General features: G+C 47.3%; 1 protein-coding gene across 1 annotated transcript in view; it reads left to right on the top strand.

The window, feature by feature from the left end:
* Positions 1-14360, top strand: part of lrsam1 (leucine rich repeat and sterile alpha motif containing 1) — a 145545-nt gene that overhangs the window by 83584 nt on the left and 47601 nt on the right. The window lies entirely within an intron of this gene.

Raw genomic sequence — 14360 nt, 5'->3', positions numbered from 1 at the left:
TCAACATACCTGAACCAATGACTTGGTGGTGTCCCTGAAAAGGACGTCAAGGCTCTCTTTTCTACCTCCTCCATGTACAGGTTGGCAACAATAGGAGAAACTGGAGACCCCATAGCACACCCATGTTTCTGCCTATAATATTGCTCCCCATATGTGAAGTAGGTTGACTGCAGGCACAGTTTCAAGAGTTGACACAGTTGTTCTGTGGAAAGCGTGGTCCTGCTGCTCAGAGTGGTGTCTGATTTTAATTTTAAACTGACCACCTCTACTGCATCATCAACAGGAATGCACGTAAAGAGTGATGTGACATCAAAAGAGACCATTGTTTCATCAGTCTCCATGATGACATCCCTCACCTTGTCCACAAAGTCCATGGTGTTCTGTATGTGGTGTTCTGAGCTGCCAACTAAAGGGATGAGTACAGACGCCAGATATTTGGAAACATTGTAAGTGACAGAGTTAATCATGCTAACAATAGGTCTTAAAGGTACACCTTGTTTGTGGATTTTAGGTAAACCATACAGACTAGGTGTGGCCTCCCCTGGGTACAGTCTGTGGTACAGAAAGCGGTCAATAGCCTTGTCCTGCTCCAAATTTTTCAGGCAATCTATTAACTTCTTCTTGTAACCACTTCCTGGATCTCTTTTCAGAGGTTCATAAGTGGTTAAGTCACTAAGGAGTGTCATAACTTTCTCATGATAGTCTTTCTGGTTCAAAATCACTGTGCACCTTCCTTTGTCTGCTGGGAGAATGATGATGTTTTTGTCCTTGCTAAGAGTGGTGAGTGCATCCCTCTCCTCTCTACTGATGTTGGAAGGTGGTGGTTTGGCATTGCTGAGGCAGGCTGAAACTTTGATTCTGAGCTGTTCTGCTTCAGCCTCTTTAATTTTGTTGTTGCGGATGGCTGACTCAGTAGCTGTGATCATCTCCACCAGAGGAATTCTACTTGGTGCAACCGCAAAGTTCAGTCCCCTGGCAAGAATCTCTGTCTCTGGCTGGGTGAGCTGTCTGTCAGATAAATTCTTCACCCACTTTTCTGTCTCCCTGGCATGTAATTGACTACTGGAGTGTTGTCCTACACTGAATGTGTTGTTATTGGAATAATGATGGTGTTGATGAGTTATTAGTAAGTTAAACTTATTTTGTTGTCGAGTCTTGGACTTGACATGCTGTGCTAAGCGTGCCTGATCTGTACAGTCCAACACTTGCTGAAGTGTGGTCTGATCTAGACACATAGTTAGTTTCTGTTTAATATGCTCTTCTTTGGCCTTCAAGGCCTCAATAGTAAAATTGGTCTGTCTCACCCGTTCATTCAGCAGCTGTGTCTGTGCCTTCTGAAGGATCTTGCTTGCTCGGTGCCCGCTGACCGATGATTTTAGCTCCAGGCTCTTGGGAATGGTGCCACTTTGTCGACATCTGAGGTTGAATCGCAAGTGGTTCCTGTAGATCAGTCTTACATCGGGGAAACTAAACAGCCACTGGCCAAAAGGATGGCCCAGCACAGAAGATCAACATCATCAGGCCAGGACTCTGAGGTCTACACTCATCTCCAGGCCAGCGGTCACTCTTTCAAGGATGAAGATGTTCACATCCTGGACAGAGAGGAACGATGGTTTGAGAGAGGAGTAAGGAGGCCATCTTTGTGAAAAGAAACCGTCCATCATTAAACAGGGGTGGAGGCCTCCAGGTTCAATTGTCCCCCTCTTACAATGCTGTGATTGCTGGTATCACTCAACCCCCTTTGAATAGTAAACAGCCATCAGTGTGCTAATGATCCTTTGTTAGGCTGATGGTCCTTCTTGAGCATGTGATCAGTTGGTTTCCGTTGTCAGCAGCAAAACTGGCTGATCCACTCTGAGAAGGTGCTATTTAAGAGACTGAGCTGAAAACAGCAGCTCAGACTGAGGAAGTCTCTTGGATGAGAGACGAAACGTTTCTACATTTTTTTGCTTTGTTTTGTTTTTTGTTTTTTTGAATGTCCAGAGGACCAGATTGAACTTTCTTGGATTTTTCTACCTGGATTATTGAGCATGCATCAGGATACTTCACTAAATTCTTTGTTAACAAAGTGGAGTTGATCAGGGCCTCCATCCCCCGCTCCTTAGTCGACCCATCAGCTTTTGTTTCGTGTTCTGCTACTTTCAGGCAATTCAAACCAATCACACTCCCATTGGTAAACAAAGTTGCTTGGTCACATGAAGCCATCAGGATCACCATTGGACCCCATCCCAGCAGCATTGTTCAAACAGGTTCTACCAGCGACTGGGCCTGCTGTTCTAACAATACTAAACAGTAGTATTGCTACAAGCGTGGTCCCAGAGGCGTTCAAACATGCAGTAGTCACACCGTTAATTAAGAAACCTGGTCTTGACCCTTCAGCCTGCTCAAATTACAGGCCAATCTCAAAACTCCCCTTTCTGTCCAAAATCCTGGAAAAAGTAGTTTTTACTCAGTTAAATCAGTTTTTAACTGAGAACAAAATCTTTGAGGTCTTTCAGTCTGGTTTCAAGCAGCTCCACAGCACCGAAACAGCTTTGGTTAGGGTTTGTAATGACATTTTAACAGCAAATGATTCTGGTCATTTTGTGGCTCTTGTACTCCTTGATCTTACTGCCGTTTTCGATACTGTTGACCACAGTATCCTCATCTCTCGGCTTGAACACTGGGTTGGGATTACAGGTGCTGCATTAGACTGGTTCCACTCATACCTCTCTGACAGGAGTTTTTGTGTGAAGGTGGGTAAAAATCTATCCACTTCAATGCCTCTTTCCTGCGGTGTCCCGCAGGGCTCGATTCTCGGACCCCTTCTATTTTCACTCTATCTGCTTCCGCTGGGGTCGATCCTAAGAAAACACGGTATTCCATTCCATTGCTACGCCGATGACTGTCAGATCTACCTGCCACTGAAACCAGCCAGTGCTTGTTCAGTCCACCCTCTCCTCAAATGTCTGGACGACATTAAGACATGGATGGCTTCAAATTTTCTAAGTTTTAACGACCAGAAGACTGAAGTCATTGTCTTTAGCCCTAGCTCAGCTGCCGCCTCTTATCCTGTGAACCTGGACTCCCTTCAGCCTTATCTGAAGCACTCTGTTAAAAACCTTGGAGTGGTTTTTGACTCGGATTTTAAGTTCGACAAACAGATCAGTTCGGTTCTGCAGAGAAGCTTCTTCCAACTGCGGCAGGTAGCTAAGCTCAAGCCAGTGCTGTCTAGACCCGACCTTGAGACACTAGTCCATGCATTCATCACAACCCGCCTGGACTATTGTAATTCACTGTATGCTGGGGTCAGCCAGGCCTCTATCTCACGGCTACAGCTCGTCCAGAATGCTGCAGCTCGGCTCTTAACCGGTACACCGAGGTATGAGCATATCACACCAGTTCTGTCCTCCCTACACTGGCTTCCTGTGAGAACAAGGATTGATTTCAAAATTCTCCTCCTGACCTATAAGTGCCTAAATGGCCTCGCACCCATCTACCTCTCTGAGCTACTGGAACCATATGTTCCCTCTCGGGCTCTGAGATCATCCGATCAGCTGCTTTTGGTTGTTCCAAAAACACGACTGAAGCTCCGAGGAGATCGGGCGTTTTCAGTCATGGGTCCCAAACTGTGGAACAACCTACCCCCCAACATTAGGCATGCCACCTCCCTTCCTGTGTTCAAATCCCTGCTAAAAACATATCTGTTCTCTCTGGCGTTTCATACTGTGTGAGTTGATTTAGTATATCTTGTTCCATGTCTTCATTTTAATGCTGTTGTTTTAATTTTTTAAGGTATATTCTTACTGCTTTTTATTTCTCAGTGTTACCCTTAGTGTTAAGCACTTTGATAACAGTCTATCTGTTTTAAATTGTGCTCTATAAATAAATATGACTTGACTTGACTTGACTTAAACAAAGTAGTAAACAAAGTCTTTGTTGCACCATCTTCCCATGGGAGAAAGTCTGAGAAAAGTACTCCTTTTTGATAAGGGGAGATATCAGTGTTGTGAGTTTTTCGGATGTTTCAAACTCCAAGGTCAGTTGAACAAAAGCTTTCATAAAAAATAATCTCTCAGTTTCATACAAAGGCCTTGGGTTATTGAGTTTAACACAATAATTTTTTTTTTTTAAATTACATTAGTGTCAACTTGGGAAGTTTGTGTGCTAAGTTTAATATTTGTAAAATGATGTCTGTTTGTTCCCAAGGGAATAGATTAATATTATTTTAACAGTCTCAAACACACAACACAGGAATGATGTTTGTTTGAGGTGAGGTGAAGTCTTCTGAGGTGAGGTGTTCCCCTACACCACAGACAGGTGAAGGTGTTGGGGGATGATTGTGGTCCTCCCATGGTCACGAGCCAATTTTCCCACCAGCTCCAGGATCTCAACAGTCAGGTACTCGAGCACTGCCACCAGGTTGACGGGAATTTGTCCACAGCGCCTCCTTTTCAACTCATTTGGAATTTGGGGCTGTAGTTGAGGTATTTGAGCTTTTGATATGTTAATCAGCTGCTCCTAGTTGTTAAAATCTTGTTGCCAGTTACACATCATATCAAATGCCCAAAAATAAAAAGTCTTCAGTAAAAGTCCTTCAAGCTGCACAGCATCCAATACCAGAGTAAATAATCATCCAAAAAAAGCTATTTACATCTAGTAAAAAGAGGAATTAAAGTTTTCAAAAGTAATAACTCAGTGGAGGAAGATTGGAGGAAGAGTTCAGTTTTCAAAAGCAATAACTCAGAATGAAAGTAACAGAGCTAGTCCAACACCCCGAGCAGCACAATTCTAGAACAATCCAGGCAAAAGGAGCCCCAACTAAGTATTGAGTGCTGTACTTGCTCATACTTTTCATGTTCATACTTTTCAATTGACCAACATTTCTAAAAATACTTTTTTTATTGGTCTTAAGTAATATTCTAATTTTCTGAGATACTGAATTTGGAGTTCTATTTCGTATAGGCTTCGCCCTTTAAGGCTGTCGCTTAGTGGGTTTATCCCGTTATGCGGAGCGTTGCACTGAAAAATTTAGTCCATGCCCACCTGCTGTGTGGGCCCCACCCGGTCCGTATAAATTACGTTAAGAGCGGGAAATCGGATCCCATTTTTTCTTCAGCGAGCTAATAGCACTGTCAGAAGAACAAAGAAGGAAAATTGTGTAGATGACCAACCTTTGTTAAGGATGCTTGGCCCGGCAGTCGACCTCCGGTCGTCCGGTGAGTTCTCCTCCCCGAGGAGAAGCTGACGAGCAGTCTTATTTCAAGGTAAGCGCCGAGGAGTATTCCTCAGTGACAGGTCACTACACGCTGGACAACGCCATCTTGTAATTTTCCTCATCGCCGACCCTCGGAGCGAATCGAATGGTTCCTCCGGGACAGGCAGCGCTCAGCTGCAGCCCCCCGCTGCTCATTCCCTCCTGGAGAGCGTAGTGTCGGTGGAGGGGGGCTGAGTGAATGCTCACCCCATCCCACCTCGTTTCGCATCGGCGATCACACCGCTCCCGGCCGACGGCGCCCTCAGGGGTTGCCCGGCGTAACCCAGGAGGCGGCTGACATGAAGGGACCCTTTTTTACCTCCTACGCCTTTCCCGCCAGTTCGAATGATCCGGCGGGAAGGTTGTTTACTGGGTTCCATTCCGGCTCACCGTCTTGATCCATATGGCCTCGTGTTCCCAACAGGACGTCCTACGGGCGAGGCCACAGACGGGATTTTTTTTTTGTTTGTTTTTTTTTTCCTGGTAGATTGGGGGAGCCGGTCTCCACAGTCCGCACCCATCTCCAGAGCAGGGGTTCACTGAGCGGAAAGTCCCTCCGTGCCCCCTGGAGCCGAGCCTGATGGAGGCTTTGTTGGAGCAAGATGTCGAGGTGGACCAACGTCCCGTGCCTCCGGTTAGCATAATTGAGACGGTGACACCGCTCTCCAACTGAGCTCACCAGCATGTGTTCCACACGGCCGCAGCGAACAACACGTTACGCTGTTGGCGTACACGTTCAGAGGCGGGAAGAGACGGTGGCCCTCTGTCCTTCGGCTCACTCCGCTCTCGTAGCGGCTGCTTGCTAACGACGCTGACGGCCCCTGTAGTACGCTCCGTCTACAGGGCAGCTGACGTCATCCTCAACCGGTGCGCCTCTTTTGCTGTCTGCCGCCCCGCATCGCAGCCGGAGAACGAGGTCCCAGAGGTTCTCCTGGCTCGTCACTCCACCTTCCTCTCAGGAGAGCTGCAGGAGCTTTGTTGGAGGTCCTCTTTTCATCAGCGAGAGATCATTTCAAGATGCTCCACGGCTGCACAACGCCTCCCCAGCTCTGCTACGCCAGCCCCTCCCGTCAGACGTCCCCGGCATCCGGAAGTTCATTTTTTTTCCCGGACTTCGCCAACAGGGGGCCCTCCAGGACAACAAACAGAGCTCAAGGGAAGGTAACCAGGTGTCGGGTTGCTGGAGGTGTGTTGATGACACTGTGAAATAACATCATTTTATGATGAAGTGTCCTTTAGCCAGGCTGTCAGCATGGTTTATCTGACAAGTGGCCCCATCACACACACTCATCACGAATGAGCCTTTTTAAGGTTGTTTTTCATTCACTGTCAGCGGTGCCGATACGCGCTCCCGCGGCATGAAAGCGCGCACGCAGCTCTCAGCGCCCGCCGTTCACGTCAATGTTAACGTGAGACCACGGTACGAGCTCAGCAACGTATCTCGCTCTTGGCAAAAGCGACACACGTTTTTTCATTGCAGTGGTGTCAAACGCGCGCTCCTGCGGCGTCAGCAGTTTCACAAGCCTCACAGCAGCTCTGCTCCTTCATCCCCGAAGAAGGTTTTCTGAATTAATACTGCAACTCGTGGAATCACTCTGAAGTTCACGTGACTTGCAGCCAAGAATGAACGTTTTTCTGCAGACCGAGCCAGTGGTAGCCTCGCTCCACCGATGCCTCGTGCTGCTTCCTGACCGCATCAGTGCCAACGCACGCTCCCGTGGCGTCAGCAGCTCCACAAGCCTCACAGCAGCTCGGCTCATACATTTTCGAAGAAGGTTTTCTGAATTAATATTGCAGCTCGTGGAATCACTCAAAAGCTCATGTGATTCGCAGCAAACAATGAACGTGTTTCTGCAGACCGAGCCAGTGGTAACCTCGCTCCACCGATGCCGCGCGCTGCTTCCTGACCGCACCAGTGCCAACGCGCGCCCCCGCGTCAATCCTGGCTTAAGGCGTTGCATGAATGAGGACGCACACACACGACCCTTCAGGGCACGTCAGCGCATACGTGCACCCGCTTCCCGAGCATTACACGGAGCAGCTGCACACAACGTGAGCACAACTCAGATGAGCTGCTCCCCGCAGCGTCAGCAACACACAACGTCTTGCATGCTCGGGGACGCGCGTGTTTTTTCTCTCTCACTCAGCGCGCTCCAGCTCACATCAGCATGTATGTGAGTTTCACAGCATAAATGCGTGTCCGCTTTATAGCTTATAAACGGGTGGCAATGAACGCGCGCTTCCAGACGGATGGGCGAACCGTTTTCATCCGGGATTCACGCTGCAGTTCAGCTCAAACCCCGGTGTGGAGGAACTCTGTGACGTGTTTTCTGTCATTTATGAACAGATCTCGTCCCCTCTTGCAGAAGCTCAGGAAATTCGGTTTTAAATGTAATTTCTAGAGTCTCAGAAGGAGAGGAAAACGCAAGGTCCCTCTCTCATCACTTCCTGGTCCCAATGAACTGGAAAGATGAGATTTATTCTAGATTGTCAATTTCTGAACTGTGAGAAACAACACTCCATTATGCACCCGAGCCGCTTTAATTCTGCTTTATCTGGACACCTGCTGCTGCTGAGCAGCTTGTACAGACAGGTGGCAGCAGTGCAACTCACGTGAACCGGTTGAGTGATATCAGCTGTTTTCCGTCAGCAGACCTACGTCACACACATTTAACAAGCTGTGGGGCCGCTGTGGCTCTCCACACAGCAGCTCTTTTAAATGTTTTTGGAGTGTCGCACGGGATCTTTGAATGTGACTCAACACTGACCTTGAGCTGAAGAATCATCAGGGTTTTTGATTCACACAGACAGCAGTGACTGTTGCATACATACTGGCAGGAGATGTATGCGTTTCAACCCATGTGCCACATTGTGAGACAGATGCTGTGTGGGGCACACCCAATCTGCTCTCCATTGGAGTGGGTACATCTCATGTATTCCGAACAGGGGGCGGATGTGATGCCCAAAGACGGTCTTTTGGGGCACGGGGACCTGGGACTTTCCACCCAGAGCTATGGCTCAGACACGGTAGAAATCCTACCAGCGTCTGTGGACGTGTAGCAACACAAGAGAACGCTCAATGTCAATTATAATTATCGTGGAGCCACGGGACGATCCACCGCTGGGTGGACGTGCCTGCTCACAGCCTGTGGTCGTAATGCCTTTTCACCTTCTTCTCTCCCTCTGATATCACGGTTTTCTGAACCGAGCTCAGGAGGAGGGACTGGCAGCTCCACTGCCCCAAGTGCGTGAACGCATCATGGTTCCCAGGCCTACGACATTTGTTATCAGGGCGCTCGTGGAACCTGCCGTGGAGGGAGGATGCTCTCCTCCAGGCGGGAGGAACGATCAGGAATTAATCAGAATAGGCCAGCACCTGTGGTCTGGCCGCTGTGCGGATCTTTTTGGAGATGGATTTCTCTCAAGATGTAGTGCGTACGATTCAGGAGTCACGTGCTGCAACCACCACAGCGCTGTTCACATCAAGTGGTCAGTTTTTTTTCAACGCTGCTGTACAGAGAAAGGCGTAGAGGCCACTTCATGTCCACTGGACGACATGCTGTCCTTTCTGCAGCAGTCGAGGGACAGAAATCTGGTGTCCAGCACGACTATCGTATGCTGCAGCCGTGCTTTCTTCTTGTCTCAAAGTTGTCTGAGACAGAACAACCTTTAATCATCCTCTGATGGAGCATTTTGTCTCAGATTGATATAGCAGCTGTGGGCCTGTTTGTGACACGAGAAACGCTCAGTGTCAATTATGCGTTTCTCTGAGCCCACGAGACGAATCACCGCTGGGGTGGATGCGTTTGCCCACAGCCCATGGCCCAAAATGCTTCTGTACGCATTTTTTCTCCACCTCCTCTGATTTTACGGTTCTTGAACCGAGCTCAGGAGGAGGGATTGACAGCTGTCCTGGTGGCCCCGAACGCGTGAGCGCACCATGGTTCCCAGCCCTGCAACGCCTGCTTTCGGGGTGCCCATGGAAACTGCCGTAGAGGGAGGATGCTCTCCTCCAGGCAGGAGGAGCGACCAGGAGTTACCCAGAAATAGGCCAGCACCTGTGGGTCTGGCCGTTGAACGAATCCACTTAGAGAGGATGGGTCGCCCACAGGATGTAATGCGCACAATTCAGGTTTCACGTGTTGCATCTACCACAGCGATGTACACATCAAAGCGGACAGCTTTTCAGTGCTGGTGTACAGAGAAGGGTGTAGAGGCCTCCTCATGTTCTTTAGGTGGCATGCTGCTCTTTCTGCAGCAGCTGATGGACAGAAATTTTCATCCAGCACGTTTAAAACGTACGCTGCAGCCATCTCTTCCTGACACGAAGGTTTCTGAGACAGAACAGGTTTTAATCATTCGCTGATGAAGCGTTTTTTAAACGGTGTACAGAGACGCAGGCCTGTCTCACACCCACTTGTTCCACAGTGGGATTTAATACTGGTCCTGCAGGTCCTGATCAAAGCTTCATTTGAATCTTTGGATCAGGTTCCACTTAAATTCTTGTCTCTTTAAACAGCCCTGCTGATGGCTTTAACATCCGCTAAGAGAGTGAGTGTTTTATCTGCCCTCTCTGTCGCTCCGTCATGTCTCAGAATTCAGGCTGATGGCAGCTCAGCTGATTTTAGACCAACACAGCTTTTATGCCTAAAACATCACGAGCTCTTTTGATCAAGAGCGATATCATTGGAGGGGTCGTCCCCCCCCCCTTCACACAGATCAGAAGAAGTAGCGTCTTTTTATCTCCTCTGTCTTGTGCGTGCGTTGACGTGTTACATAGCATGCACAGCTGCAATGCGTCAACATTTGTTTGTGCATTATAGAGATGCATCTGCAGGTCGCCCGTTATCCACCCAGCGCTTGTCACACTGGCTGTGTGAGGCCATTTCTGAAGCCTACAGAGCATCAGATTTAGAGCCTCCTGTCAACCTCAGAGCACACTCGACCAGGGGTATCGCATCTTCGACTGCTTTGCATAATGGTATGTCAATGCAGGACATTTTGCACTGTGGCCGCGTGGTCAACACCCTGCTCATTTATTTGCTTTTATCTAGGTGATGTATCGGCCCGTTCCATGACACATTCTGTCCTTAGTGTTTACAGAATGAATATTGTTGTTTCATGGAACTCCGTTTTACTCACATCTGTCTGCATGCATTACAGTGTGAGATGTTATCAGTCACAAGTTGTGACTGTTATTTTGGTTCTATTTTCACTAATCAGTTCACAAATATTTTTACCAATCAGTTCATTTGATTAATAATCAGCTCTCCTGTTATTATTAATCTGTTCATACGGTTCAGCCGTAAACCGGTTGGTTCATGACTCTTTTCAGCGTTTTTCCCTCCCCGTTGAAGTTTTCCGGGGGGTTCATGCATTCAGAATGCATAGTTACACAACATGCGTCTGTGCATGGCACACATAATTACGCAATGCGTAATTACGCACATGGGAGCTGAGTGACGAGACGTTTTTTTGGGCAAGCTTCTGCTTCATACGGTGTTCGAATGGACCCAGTGAGGCGAGGACAACATCCGCTTCACCCTTAACCCACTAAGCGACAGCCTTAAAGGGCAAAGCCTATACGAAATAGAACGTTGGTTACGTACTGTAACCCCAGATTCTATGAGTATAGGCATAGCCCTTTAAGCGTCGGGCCTCACTGGCTCCTAAATGGCTGAAGAAAAAGCTATTTTTGGGAGCCGATTTCCCGCTCTTAACATAATTTATACGGACCGGGTGGGGCCCACACAGCAGGTGGGCGTGGACTAAATTTTTCAGTGCTAATGCTCCGCATAACGGGATAAACCCACTAAGCGACAGCCTTAAAGGGCTACGCCTATACTCATAGAATCTGGGGTTACAGTACCTAACCAACGTTTTCATTAGTTGTCAGTTATAATCATCAACATTAAATGAAATAAACATTTGAAATATATCAGTCTGTGTGTAATGAATGAATATAATATACAAGTTTCACGTTTTTTTTTCATCCATTCAACCTTTATTTAAACAGATAAGTCACACTGAGCCTCGGACTCATTTACAAGTGAGACCTGTTTGGACAGACAATAAAAGTGGGGAAAATTGACACATAGGGTTTGGAGACAAAAAAAATTCCTAACATGCTTTTAACCTCTGTTTGAAGGTCAACAATGTGATAATGAAAAAAAAAAATCTCGCACACTAGCACATAATGACACCGACATTACGCAGGGTGTGGGGGGGACGCAAGTTTTGAATGGAATTACTGAAATCAACTTTTTCATTATATTCTAATTTTATCAGCACCTGTATACATCAGCCTCACCCCTGATATGAATTTGGGACCAAAATTTAAATAACTTTTTTAAAGTCTCGAAGAGATGACCGCACTCCACCTGCTCAAATGCTTTGTCCGTGTGTAATGAAAGAATGATTTCATCACGTGTGCTCGGATGGACTAGGAGTATACAACACACCAAGCAGCCACCTAACATTGAAGAAAACCTGATTGTTTTTAATCAACCCCGTCTGGTTAGGCGGGACAATTGTGGGGACCGCCCACTGAAGTCGTTTTTACCAGGACCTTTGTAAGGATTTTTACATTAGTATTTAAAAGGGAGATGGGACTAGTATGAGCACCGCAGCTTAGAGGATCTTTATCTTTCTGAAGACTCCCACATGCTTGGGTGTACTGTGTGTATTCCGTGAGCTGCGCGGACAATGCGCGCACTGTCCGCAGATGGTTGAGACTTCATACTCAAGCGTACACTCTGATGGGCTGCAGCCCAGCTCTGCAGGCAAGGAGTGTTCATCTTCAGGACAAATTGAGGTCGCCAATTGGTCATTTGCCAACAGCTGCCGGCAGCCCTGGGTAGAGGAAGCTGGCAGCCCAGGAGCAACGGCAGTGGTGTTCTGTGTTTATATGTTAATAAAAAGTTCTAAAATTTAAAAAAAAAACGTGGCACTGGCCCTGCAACCCACACATCAGACCAGCCCACTGGGAAATCTCCAGACACTCCCGCAGCCACGCCGGGCTTGATTTTAATTCTCTCGTGACAAATTCCTTCTTTTCTCACAATTTCAGTCATGGCATCAATGGACGAGGAGGAAGAGATAGCTTTCCTCTTGGCAAAAAAATGAAAGAAAAGGCCATTAAACCAGATCAGGGGAAGGGGAATTTAATATATTGGTGTCACATACAAAACAGTCCGTCGCCAGGGAGTTTATTGTGCGAAACCGAGTATGCGTATGTGGTTGTAAAAATTAATCTTTGCACGGTCATGGCTTGCGGGCATCTGCTTTGGGTCCACGTTGAGTCTAATCCGGTACGCTTGGACCTCTGTGGAGTGAAGTACGCCCAAGTATGTGGCAGCCTTTAGGTATCAAAGTTCATGCTCAATCATCTAGGTACTAAATCCAATAATGGTCAGTCAGGTCATCTGGACAGTTTATTTTTGTTGAAAGACATTTTGCCCTTACTTGGGACTCCTCAGACTGATGAAGCCCTCCGGATAGAGGGCGAAACGTCTTTCCACAAAATAGAAACTGTCCAGATGATCTGATTGACCATTATTGTATTTTGTACCTGGACGATTGAGCATTAACTTTGATCTTACTGAGGATCTACAGTTCGTTAACTTCAAAGTTGGCTTTGCGAGGCCTGTGGTTTCTGAAAGAAAAAATGGCTCTAGACAGAAAAAGACAGAGAATACTTCCATTGAGTAACACACAGAGTGTTTTGCCTGTTGTCTTTTAGCAGAACTTCAGAGGTTGTGGAGGTCAAGCAGGGGGAGACAGCGGGGTGGCGGTGCTCACATGTCCACCATCTTTTTGTGTATATCAAGACTGCGAACCACTGCACAAAACCCTTCAAAAGATATCCTGCCATCTCCATCCTTGTCTGCATTTATAATAGTCTTGTCCTCAATCTGCTGGAGTTGTGTCCTTCCAAGTTGTTGCCTACCATCATCTTCAGTACTTGGAAGAGCTTGCCATCTGAGATGTAGCCATCCTTTTCCATGTCGTAGACCCTGAAGGTGAATCACAGCTTTTCTTCTTTGTCCCCTTTGACTAAACTGTGAGACTCCTTTGATAAAGTCTTTGAAGTCCACTTTTCCATTCCCATCCATGTCAAATATGTGGATAAACCTCTGCACCAACGTGTTCTGTTGCAGCTTGGGCAGAGACATGAACTACTCCACGCTGAGTGAGCCAGGCCACCGGTGCAGGCTCTTTGTAATATCTCCACACAATCCTGATGATAATGCAGCCTGGCCACGATAACACTCGATTTATCATTCGAGCCTCTCCTGCCCGGTGTCCAGTATACGTGGTCAACCAGCGGTGACTTGTCCAGCTTCAGCACCTCTGTTAGCATTTTGGCTATGACTGTAGGTGTGCACTAGCCTGGCAACTCAGGAGCTTCAATAATCCCAATATTGTTTCATTTCATATTACCCTCCACAAATTCAAGCCTTCTTCTCAGCCCATCCACCTAATCCATCAATTTCACCACAGTCCCATGCAGAGCCCCCACCTCATCTGAGCACATAGACAGCCTGTCTTCAGTCTCTGTAACACTTAGCTTAACTTGGTCAAGCTCTGCTCTGAGGGTCGTGGTGTTTCCAGCAAGCTCTGCTCTCACCGCTTGTAATTAGCTCTTGATAAAATTAAATTCAACCGTCAGAGCCGCCTTCATCTCCATCCTAATTATCGCCGTGACTTCAAATTTAATTGAAGCCAGAATATCTGACTTCAGAGCCGACTTGATCATCATTCCAGAGCCCGGCGAGGGCGGGGCTTACGCACCTGCTGTTGTTGTTTCACCTGCCGCTGTGGCTTCACCGCGGTCCGAGGCTGAAGTAGTGTCTCCAGGTTGCGCGGGCAGGAGCCCTGCTGCCTTAGATCTTTTTTTTAATTTAAAGGCCATATTACAGCTCCATCAAATCAATCCTGCAACAACACCAATCTCAGAGGAAGAATCCAACATGGAAGCAGCGAGATATAATTATTAAAGGTAGTTTTTCAGGCAGGGCTGATGGGAGCTTAGCAGAATGCTGCTCCATGATCCGCGGCCATCGTGTGCTGCTTCTGAGGGATATTTTACTGATTTATCAAGAAACATTTATCTCCAAGAACA

This window comes from Nematolebias whitei, chromosome 18, assembly GCF_014905685.2.
Source record: "Nematolebias whitei isolate Nwh7 chromosome 18, NemWhi1, whole genome shotgun sequence".
Taxonomy (NCBI): Eukaryota; Metazoa; Chordata; class Actinopteri; order Cyprinodontiformes; family Rivulidae; genus Nematolebias; species Nematolebias whitei.
Note: the sequence above shows the minus strand (reverse complement) of the source record. Positions and strands in the feature narration are given on the sequence as shown.